Consider the following 12,259-nt stretch of genomic DNA (forward strand, 5'->3'; position numbering starts at 1 on the left):
ACAGAATATGGACATACTTAATTTCACTCAGTAAGGTTAGGTTGTTTTCCACTGGCTACACATAGTCTTCTCTCCCATAATTAGTATATAAAGGTTTTCCTCCCAAATGCTTGCCCCTTATGATCAAGATATTGGTACTATCTGACTTTCTAATTTTGCCAATTGTATGGATATAAAACAGCGTCTCATAATTATTGTGACTGGTCATTGAATTCATTGTGTCAGTGTGAGTATCAGTTCTCAGGCTCGTTAGCCATTTTGCCTCCACATTTAAAAATTATCTGCTCATATTCTTTGCACAGGTTCCCCCCCCCCCATGGATTTCCTGACGTGTTCTTGTTGATTTGCAGGGAGGATCCTGTTTCTTTCATAAGAACTGTCTTAACCAAGTACTATTCCTGTTTACATTTATATTGATGAGCATGTTGGTTCCAAGGAAAGCTTAAATGAATCCATGGGAACAAAGGATTCCCAGCAGTTCATATGGAGGAAGTAGGTGGGAGGACGAGTCATCACCTGCACACAGTGGTATATACATGTGGCCCTCCAAAGAGCCTGCGTTGTGGCGGTTGGAACCGCACGTGCAGCAGTGCTGTGCATGAACCATCTCTTTGTACAAACCAACCTTCCACAGTTCATTAACAATAAGGGTATTAGTAATTATGCACTGAAGAAGTTTTCATTAAATGGTGCTTTAAAATTTTCAGTACTCTATTTTGGAGTGCACCATTAAATTGATTGGCCCATTAAAATCAGTGGTTAAAAATGAGTTCATTGTTAAAAAGGAAAAATAATGATAATGATACTGACAGTGACTGAAACAATGGGCCATCCCGCTCAAAATCAAAAGAATCAGGCCATTAACATGTGAAATGTAAAACGAGCAAATGAATTTTTCTACTATTAGGTCCCACTATTGGTGATTTACTTTGAACAAAACAACATCATTTATCATGCTAAAGAAATGTTGGTTTGAAATTCATACATTTTAGAGTTTTTGCTTGTGTTTAATTTGCAAATTAATTTTTATTGTTTTTTTTAAGACTTTGTTACCATGAGAACTTTATAGCTATTTTTATGTTTCTGAGTTTTAAATAACATTATAATAAAAACAATTTTGACAAATAGGGAGTCTGTAATGATTTTTACATGAATGTTTGCAAAATACTGCCTCAGCGTTCAGAAACATCTATTTGAAGATTCTGGACTATTAACTATATGGCAGAGTTGGGGTGAATAGTGATCTTTAAGATGAATTTTTCCTTTTTCTTGTTTACTCTCATTCCCTTCTCTCTCTCTCTCTCTCTCTCTCTCTCTCTCTCTCTCTCTCTCCACAGTGAAGTAAAGCGGCAAGGCTAACACTTAGGAGCCAACTCAACATCCATTCTACCCTTCCTGTAGTGTGCAGAGATTAGAAAGCCAAAAACTACATTTCCCAGACTTCCTTGCAGATCAAGTTCTGGGTAGAAGTTGGAGTCAGCCTTTCAAGTGCACTCACATGAGTATGGAAGGGCTAAGTGAGCAGACACCTAGCTCCACATGCTTGTGATTCTATCTCCAGGGGCCCCTGACCTGTAGGAGAAGCAGCTGTTCTTTGGATGGCTTATCTTTTCCTGTGGCTTTGGGAATCATTTCAGAAAAATTAACCTGTTTATTGAGTGCTTATACAGATCAAATAAGCTGAAAATACCCTGTAATAATTTGCTCCTGCCTTGCCTGATTAGAATAGAGTCTATTCTCTGCAAGCAAAGCCTAATTAACATGAGTTGAAAGTGAGACATTTTTTGGGGGTAGGGGTGGTATTGGGGATTGAATTCAGGGGCACTAGAACACTGAGCCACATTATTATTAGAGACAGGGTCTTACTGAATTGCTTAGCACCTTGCTTTTGCTGAGATTGGCTTTGAACTCACTGTCCTCCTTCCTGCCTCAGCCTCCCGAACCACTGGGATTACAGGCATGAGCCACTGTGCCTGGATCAGAGTGTGACTTTTTGACTACCAAATTTTCCATAGGGTACGATCATATTTTGTGTACCTGGTTCTTGCTGAGGCCTTAGGGGGTGTAATTTTGGTCTTTCCAATTAGGGAGCCCAGGGTCAATACTGTGGGTGAGTAACACAGGTTGCTGTCCTTCAGGGATGGGAGAAGGGTGAGGTGGAGGGAAATACCACTGGATGTGGCCAGGGAAACCTCATGGAAAAGGTGGCATCTGAACTAAATTAATGGCTGAGGCAGGGAAATGATTGGAAGGAGGAGGGAGGACATTGGAAGTAGGTAAAATGGCATGGATAGCACGCAGAGATGGAGAAATAAATTTTGGCTAGATCCCAGAAAGCCTTAAACACTGGGAAAAAGATGTACATCCTTTAAGCAATGGAGAGCCATTGCCAGTTTCGGGGAGGTAGTGTGATAAAAGCATTGCTTTTTTTCTTTCCCTCCCTATTTCTTGGGGATCCGTGTGTTAGTTAGCTTTTCAACACGGTGACAAAAATACCTGACAAGGACAACTTAGAGGAGGAAGTTTGTTTTGAGCCCCGGGTTTCAGAGATTTAGTCCATGGTTGGTTGAGTGCATTGCTCTGGGTCCATGGTGAGGCAAAACATCAGGGCAGAAGAGTGTGGCAGAGGGAGAATGCCCTGTTCATGGAGTCCAGAAAGCAGAGCAAGAAAGGGAAGGGGCCATAGGGAAGATGAACCCTCCAGGGCACATCCCCAGTGACCCATTCCCTCCAGTCACACCCCACTTGCTTACAGTTACCTCCCAGTCAGTCCATCCTAGTTTGACAGTCGATTCAAATGATTGTCAAACTAGGATGGATTGATCAGGTTGAGGCTCTCGGAATCCAATTATTTAAGCTTCTCAGATCTAAACCATAAGAGTAAGGAAAATAGCATTTACATGATTGATAAGCTCTTGGGGTGCCGGGGGGTCACTTTGCGGTGTATGACTGAAACTGAGATATGCTTATGTGGACAGTTTATTTGGAATGTGGGGAAGTGGGAGTCATGGAGTACTCAGCACTAGATAAATCTTTCCTGAAGGACATCAGTAGGGGCTCACCAGTTCCACCAAGAAGCCACCCTGTGCTGTAGCTATTGAAGAGGAAATCAAGATTCCATCCTGGTTCCTGAGAGCGATCCCTCAGCTTAGGCCGAACAGAAGGAACAAAATCAGCAAAGGCTATTCTGAGACATGGGATTCTTTAAGTAGAAAAGTGGGGGAGATTTGATTTTAGATTTTACTTTCTCTCAGGCGACAATGGAAAACTGATTGCATTGTTGGAACTTTCATATTCTCTAAGAATTGTAATTTTTGTGTGGAAACTTTATAATGGTGGGAGGAGTCTTAATTTCATTTTTATCTTGGATTTGGGTTGAGTTCTTTGTGTAAACTTCTCTGGTGATCTAGGCTGGGAATGGGTACTGTCTTAGTTCATTTCATGTTGCTATAACATAATAACCGAGGCTGGGTACCTTATAAAAAAAGAGATTTACTTGGTTCATGATTCTGGTGGCTGGAAACGATAGAAGCATGGTGCTGGTGTCCTGATGAGGATCCCCAGCTGCATTACAAAATGTGGAGAAACAGAAATGGAACCATATGTAGAAAGGACACATATGCAAGCAAGGAAACAAGGGGTCTGAGAGGTGGTAAGCTTGCTCTTCTTACAACAACTGCTTCTGTGGGAACTAATTCACTCCTATGAGACCAGCATTAATCCTTTCCAAAGATGGAGCCCCCATGACCTAATTACTTCCCACAAAGCCCCCCTCACTGAGGACCATGCTTCAGACACATAGACCTTTGGGGAAAGCATTCAAACCACATCTAAACCATAGCAGAGCATCAGGGAGTGGGCTGTGGAACCAAAGTGGCTTTTCTTTACCCATTTCAGAGATTTCTGAAAGCAACATCAAAGAAACAGTGCGTGGGTGTAAAAGATTCCAAAGAGGAACCCTAAAAAGAAGAATTAGGTGTCCACGATGCTCTGTGGCTTCTTCTGGGAGCCTGATGGTTAACAAAAGCATGAGAAAAAAGGCTCTAAGGAGAGAAAGGTGCTTACGGTCTAGCTTCCTGCCCATTTTCATTCTTTCCCAATTGAGTGTTTCTTTAAACTAAATTAATTAGACTTCAGAATGCTGCCCAGATCCTGTTCACTTATGGACGAATACTACTTCTGTGTAATACAATGCAGATGTAGAAATGCACAATGGTACACTAAGGCAGAGCCCTTTCTTTGACCTTGACATCAGGTAGCCAGAAGGAACCGTAGGATGGGTTTGGGTGCACCAGCAGGCTGTGAGCATCACTGCAGTTTCTAATCAACTCAGAAGCAGAGGTAAGGGAGCTAACTGCAAGTTGTCCAGGCTAAGATCCAACTCTCACATGACCCTGACAATCCCTTAAAGGCAACGCAATGTAGATCAGGGGACACTAATTTCCCCGATCCCACTTTTGACATCTTTGGGTCATCTTTGAGGCCATATGAGCCACATTGGACTGTCCCACATCCATGTTCAAATTAAGCCTATGCACTCCCCTTCTGGAATTATCATGTCCTTATAATACAGGGTGGAGTTTGACTTCCTAGGTACTTTGTTTAGTGTCTGTGCTGTCTTTTTTTGGTGACAACCTGATTATAACCAATTTTTTTAAGGCATATATGAACAACATTACACTTCTGAGATCAGAAACATATGAACTAAGACTTTCTCTTTTTTCTTAGAGATGCTAAATCGAACAACTTATTTTATCACTATCCTTGCAAATTTGTTCCTTATAATTTTGTTTTGTTCTATTTGTTTCCAAAATGCCTTTGTAAACTGGACATACAAATGCGTTTTTATGGTCATTTTCCTCTTCCTCATTAGACTCTCCACCTCCTGCTTGGGAGTGGGCCCAATCATATAATTTCTTCCCTGGGACTCTGCTTCCTTCTTACTTTTGTTTTGAGGTAGCTGAAACACTAAGCACATGTGTTCCTCTATTCTTCAGTCATGTGCACTTGGGTACTGTCTTGGGTGCTGGACTATGGAGAGCTTTGTCTTCAGTTGTGGGAGAGAGAGACACCTTCCTTCTCTTAGGCACTTGACCATACTTTCTAGTCACTTTGCCAGAAGGTTTTGTGTTGGACTTTTAAGTCTGAAAATACCAAAATGGTGCGCTGTTTCCCACATTTCCCTTTGTACAATGGCAAACGCATCTTAGCAAACTCATTGGGAGGAAGGTAGAATTTGGCGTTTTTGGTTTCTTTATCAAGATGTCCTTCAAATCCCAACACTGTGTCTGACAGAAGGTATTCCTAGCAATGAACCAAGAATGGATTGTGGTAGCAAGCAACAGGTGACCCTAGGCAGTCACTAAAGCATGCTGAGTTGAGGGTCTGAGGTAAGAAAATGGCAGAGAGGAGGAGAATAGACAGGGCTTCAGATTGATGATAAAAATCGGTCGTAGGAGGGATGTGCAAGCTGGAGGAGGCCAAGGGATAACTGAAAAGATGAATGATAAGGACAACCAAGAAAGAAAAGGATGAAATCAAATTATTGTTAGAGGAAAACAAGAATTCAAAAAAATGTAAGAGGACGAAGATAAGATGTGAAAACTTTACTTGGTATCATTTTCCTTGCTTCGGTACTGTGCATGGCTTTCTGGAGGCTGATACATGTTTAGAGAAATCAATACTGGTTAGTCCAAATGGGGGAGGCCTTTGAAAGGAGCTGGACCTCGTGTTTTACAGAAGTTTTAGTGACTGACCAGGTTGACTGCTCTGAGATCTTATGGTTCCTGGATCTTAATGCTCTCTGCTATTTGGAAGCAATGAAGCAGCTTGCACCTTGCCTTCTTTCTCACTCTTACCATCTTGCTCTGAAAAAAAAAAAAGCCTGAGATAAAGGCTCATGAATTTATTTCTGGAGGTGAGACTGAGGGGCAGAGAGAGTGGAGGAGGAAAAGTTGGTGAACAGGTGTTTACGGAGGTTGCTTCTATGGTGAAGGGGATGTGAGTCTCCTGAGACTGTGGCGAAGGCCAGCAGGCCTCCCAGGGTTCCTGGTTGAAAAAGAGGAGCCTGAAGTGTCTTCCAGCACTCCCCTCCCTATCTCCGCTCCACTGGTTGCAGATTGCCACACAGACAGCAAGTGCCCTCACTGTTGGGCTGAGCTAGAGTGGGTCAAGTGCAGAAAGTGGAGAGCCAGAGAGCGTGACTTAGGACACGTCAGCTGGAGAATGTCCAAGCTTGTGGAGCTAACTCCCCACTGTACCTGGAGCGGAATTCACAGGTGGGATGAGGTGGCCAAGCATCTGCATGACTCATGACCCCTTCTCTGTGCCCCCTCTGTTGTATACTTCCTATCCTGCTTATTATTATTATTATTATTATTATTATTATTATTTTTACCAGAGCTCATATTGAGCTCATGGACACCAGTTGTTCAACACAGAACTGAAAATCCCATTTTTATACCTCCATACCACACTTCAGCCTCTGCTTTGAACCTCTGGATGGCCCCACAATCCAGCAACTAAAGGGTTAATTCAAACCCAGCAGGTCCCTGCTGAAACTTGAAGTCTATGCTGATTGGCTAAACAGATGCCTTTGCCCCATCAGTTGTGACATAGTTTGAATATTGTCTGGAACTGTAATCGTCTGTCCACATGTCTGTTTATTCTACAGTGTGCCCAGACCAGTGCATGCTAGCTACAGTTAGCAACTCAAGACCAGAAACAGAAGTGGTGTCCACTTGAAAATATTCGTTCCATACCAAGGTTAACCAAAGTATGGCTACATCAATACAGACTATCATAAACGTGGCTAAGATGGAATTGAACAGTGAATATTTCAAGGCTTACTTTAACCTTGGGCATAATCTTATTCTAAACTGTAACCTAAATCTATTATAAAAGGTGGTTTCTGAAGATAAATATCTTGCAAAGTTCCGTTCTTTGAGAGTATATTTGATGTCTAGAAATGCCCTAGATTTGTTCATAGATATGTCTGACAAAGTCTAGTAGTTTTTCAAAGTGAGAAATACCATTTTGGATCATAAATAAAGTGTATGATTCTGAGATAATGAGTTTTTTTTTCTTTTGTTGTTCCAAGCTGAAATGGAAGGCAATTCTAAAGGATGAAGTATGAATACATTTTGAGCTAGGGAAGACTTGTTAAAATAAACGTACAGCCTCCCAAGGTGACTACTTGAAAAGGAAGCCCTTGTTTGGGTATTTAACTAATGTTTAACATGACCATTCATTGAAATTATGGCCATAATTCACCTATAGATGGATGTATACAACATTCCCAAATGTTGAGACACATCACTGTCTTCTCTCATCCATTAAATAGATTCTATGATTAAGAAGCAACAGACTAGTATGTAGAGAACACAGATCGCTATGGAAACACAATCCACTATCTATTTTCTCACTTTTAAAGTTACTGTCACCTCTTCCCCCAGAAGATGTCTGGCTATCTTCTCTGGCCCAAGAATGTCATACATCAGTGGGTCATTGGGAAGGCCATGATGTGGCATGACTCAGGAAGTCTAACCAGAACAGGCTACTAAAAGGGAAAGAAAAGAGTTAGTTGTATTTCCTGGGGACAAAAACCTACCATCCAAAATTCTGTTTTCAATATGAGTTAGATGTTGGGTCACGTGAAAGATGGGAGAGTCACAGCTCCTTTCTGTTCTACTCTCTTGGCTGGAGACTCTTGTCACTGTATACCAGGATTTTTCAAGATCAGCACTATTGACAATTTGGGCGGGATGTTTAACAACATCCCTTGATTCTATGTGCTAGATTCCAGTAGCAAGACCCTTCTGCCCCTTGTGACAACAAAAATGTCTCTAGAATGTTGCTTAATGTCCTCTGGTAGGAACAGGACCTCACCTGCCATTCTCATTGAAAACCATTGATTTAAATGAGTGATGGAGTCCTCGCATCGCTCCTGGGAATAGCATGACTTGAATGCTAGAGAACCTTGCTACATCTTCCACTGGAGTGCAGAGGCTTCTACAAGTGATCCGGTTTTGTGAGGTATCAGAGGGAAACCTAAGCTTTTGTACCCAAAGGGTACATTCCAAGCATGATTTGTGGCAAGAGGCATAGTTTGAGTTTCCTAGTCTTCTGTCACTTTATTTTGGTTTAAAGAAGGAGCAGAGCCCTAGAATAATATAATTCTGGGCTCTGACTCTTTTCTGTGGGTAAATTACTTAACCTTTCCAAGAATGGGGTTTCTCTCAGGAACATAGAGATTCTAAGACCTATCTTATGGAGCAGCTGTGACAATGGAATGAAATAATACATGAGGATTTGTCAATGACAAATTCTCACTTCTACCTTCTCTTTTTAAGGCACCTAAGCCAGTTGTCACAGATGGAGTTGGTCCTCTGCTCAGATCCCCCTGAGTTTCTTACATTTCTGTGCACCTTCTCTCCCACATCTGTGGGCTTTCCATTTCAGGGTAGCACTGATGACTCTTTTTAGAGGTCTGCCCTTAGAGCTACTGGAGCTAAGTTACCCATGTGTAGAAAAGTGGAAAGTGTGCATGTGTTTTCAGGTCCCCAGTGTCCTCTCCTGGCCACCAGTTTCTGACCCATGTAAGATTATGAAGTTGGGTCTTACCCTAAGGTACAGTTTACATTCCACAGCTCATCTTTGCAGTCAGGTTGAGGCTGGAATTTTGTCCAAGATGGCCTCATTGTTGGATTTCTTCCTTTTCTCTGACCTGCTTCCCTTGCCCTCTCACCCATTTTCTCCTATATAAATCACTTGCACATCAACTGTCATTTTAAAGCTGATATCAGGGGTAGTCTCCAAAAATGACCTCTATCAATTCCTTCCTTCTCTGTATGAGCATGTTTTTTCCTCCCACAGGAGGAACATTCTAATTTCCCTCCCTTGAATCTGGGTTGGGCTTAGTGACTTGCTGAACAACTAGAATGCAGCCAAGTACTATTCTGAAATGTTTTAAGGTTAGGTTATAAAAGCCCAGCAGCTTCTGCCTGGGTCTCTTGGAATGTTCCATCTTGAAACCTAGACTGTAGGTGGTAAAAAGCCCACGGCACATGGAGAGGACACTTACAGGTCCTCCAAATTGCATTCCCAGCTGAGCTCCCAGCCTACATTTCTTGCCAGCTGTTTGAATGAAATATCTTGAATGTTGTTATGGACTGAATGTTTGAGTGCCCCCTACCCCATTCATACTTTGAAATCATACTTTCCCTGTGAAGTGCCGCAGTCTGGCTGGGCACAAAATCACGAGCCACTCAAGCAGGAACAAACTTTATTTCCAAAACTCCCGCCAATGCCACGCACGAGGCCTTCTCCCGGGACACACTACACCAACAGGAAATCCCTCCTCCGGAAATCCCTCCTACTGCACTTCCCCAACCAATGGGAACTCTTCGGGAGTCCCAAGACAGCTCCAAAGTAGCAGGCCAAGGCGGACAGCAGGGGTTTAATCTCCAATTGAATGCACATCTTAACATAATCATTATCATCTCAATGGCTTGCTGGCATCACCTTTCAACCAAAAATGCCATGCGTCATTCCTACTTGGCTATGGTTCTCAGCAGTGAAGGTGTTTGGAGATGGAGGCTTTTAGAGGCAATTTTGGTTTTGACACCATAATCATCATAAAATGATGCACCCTTAAAAGGAGAGACAGGAGATAGCTTACTGCTTCTTTCTCCCTATCACGTGAGGATACAAGAAGTCAACTGTCTGCAAACCTAAGAGGGGGGCCCCTGGTTTTATTATACTACATTGTCCTGTAGTAAGAGATGTCAAAAAAGGACATCTCTCATGCACATTCTTTCTCTGTGTCTGTCTGAGTTCTTGGATAAGAAGCAACAGGAATTGACATGTTAATTTAGTTAATTTTTTTTTTTTTTTGGTACCAGGGATCAAACCCCGAGGTGCTTAACCACTAAGCCACATCCCCAGCCCTTTTTATATTTTATTTTGAGACAGGGTCTACGCTAAGTTGCTGAGGCTGTCTTTGAACTTGCGATCCTCCTGCCTCAGCCTCCTGAGTTGCTGGGATTACAGGCCTGTGCCACCAAGCCTGGGCATGTTAATTTAGTTTACAAAATAATTTGTTGCAAGGGTATTGGGTGGTTTATAAAATCATAGGAAAAAACTGATTGATCAGACTATGGGAACCAAGGGATTCATGAGAATCTTAATCCAAATCTCGTGAGCTATCTTTTCTGGGGTCTTTTCATCAGATGTCTTTAGCTTTATGTCTTTTCATTTAAAGTTCTAATTTCCAGAAGAATCTCAAAGATTTCAGTTGATCCATGTTTCCATATCTTGTCCCAAAGGAATGGGGGGATATCTTGACCCATGAGGACCCCTCTCCCCAAAATTGAATTCTAGCAAAAAAAGAGAAAGGAGTTAGTAAGGTATAAGCAGCAGGTGCCAACAACACCCTGTGAGGGTCTTCCCAGATGTAACTATACAACTGTTTCCCTTTTGGCTTGTTTTAGCAGCACTTGATGGAAGGATTATATTCCATCTGCAGATGGGGAACTTGAGTCAGTGAGATGTTAATGGAACTCAATCAAAGATTCAGGGGGAATTCTTGATTGACAGTGCTATAATGGAACGTAAGTTTCTTGACTCTTCTCTGCAGCCTTTGGGAATAATTCTTTAGCAGATTGACTAACACCAATCACTCCATTTGGAAGCTGTGCTTTACCTTCTCGAGATGCTGATAGGGAAGTGTTGATTTTGAGCCTGTAGATGTTCCCCAGAACCTGTGCTACACCCATAACAGGGTTGTGTGTTTCTAGGAGTGAGTCATTAGGTGGTAGACCCAGGTGATACCTAAGTGGGGCTGATTTGAATGGGATAATCCTTGAGATGAGAAAAATGGAACCACATATTTTCAAGGATAGTTTTATCTATAATGTTGGGTTTTGGCTTCGCTTATCATTTACAACTGGAGCTTTATGACTAATTTTCTTTTCTTTTTTTGCTTAGATTGCTACAGTGTCTGGAATTATAGCAACTGTGTAGGACTTCGTTGACCTTCCTTACCCAGCCCATATACCTATTCTAATTTCTATTTTTTCTTGTTTCTGCTGAATATGGCACTTTTATATTATATATATTTATTATTAGCAGCTCCATTTCCTTTGAGGGAAAACCCTGGGTGGAAATGAAATGGCTTCTCCGCTAATGGTTATTGGCTGTGTGTTCCCAGAAAGACATTCAGTGTCTGTGTGCCTCATTTTTCTATAAGATGCTCTGCCGACTTCACTTGGTAGTTTTAAGGGTCAAGTGAATTAATGTGCATGAGAGGGATTTGTACAGCAATATAATCATAGAGAGCATTATTACACATTGCAGCAGCAACACAATTAAGAGTAGTTATTGGATGAGGCATGCACAGATTTTATTCTATATTCTGAAATTCAGTCAAGCAAAAGGAAAGGAAAAACCAGAAGGCAGAGATGGTGTTTTCAAACTGGGGACAGAGGGACCTTTAGTTTTGGGTCCTTCTGATTGATTCTGGTTGCTGCAAAACTACTTTTGCTCAGACTTTGCATGGCAATATGAACACCCTCACCTATACTTCAAGAGGAGGCCTGAGGGATGGACCCCTGGGCTCCTCTGCACATTGAGTGTAAGCTGGAGGAGGCTAAGTCATGCTTCTGGGGCTTTGTCTGCCTCCTTTGTTACCAGGTGTCCCGTCAGAAATCTGAATACCCGGAAAAAACAATTTTAAGGGGCTCTTTGCTTACATAGAGTCTGTTCTATTTCATCTAAAAAAGTATTTCATATTATTATTAAGTAATAAAATCACTGAGAAAGATATCTTTGCCTGTAAAAATCATTTGCATTTCCCCAGAGATGTTTGTCTTATTTATTTATTTAGTTAGTTAGTTGTAGTTGAACACAATACCTTTATCTTATTTATTTATATGTGGTGCTGAGGATCGAACCCAACGCCTTGCACGAGCTAGGCAAGTGCTCTACTGCTGAGCCACAATCCCAGTACCCCACCCCCATGTTTGTCTTTTAAATAACTTTAGGGGAGTTCTTTTTTTCTTTTTTCTTTTTTTTTCCTTTTGAGGGAGTACCAGGGATTGAACTCAGGGAAACAACCACTGAGCCACATATCCAGTTATATTTTTGAATATTATTTAGAGACAGGGTCTCACAGAGTTGGTTAGTACTTCACTTTTGCTGAGGCTGACTTTGAACTCAAGATCCTTCTGCCTCAGCCTCCCAAGCAACTGGGATTACAGGC

This window comes from Marmota marmota, unplaced genomic scaffold, assembly GCF_001458135.2.
Source record: "Marmota marmota marmota unplaced genomic scaffold, marMar, whole genome shotgun sequence".
NCBI classification, from domain to species: Eukaryota; Metazoa; Chordata; class Mammalia; order Rodentia; family Sciuridae; genus Marmota; species Marmota marmota.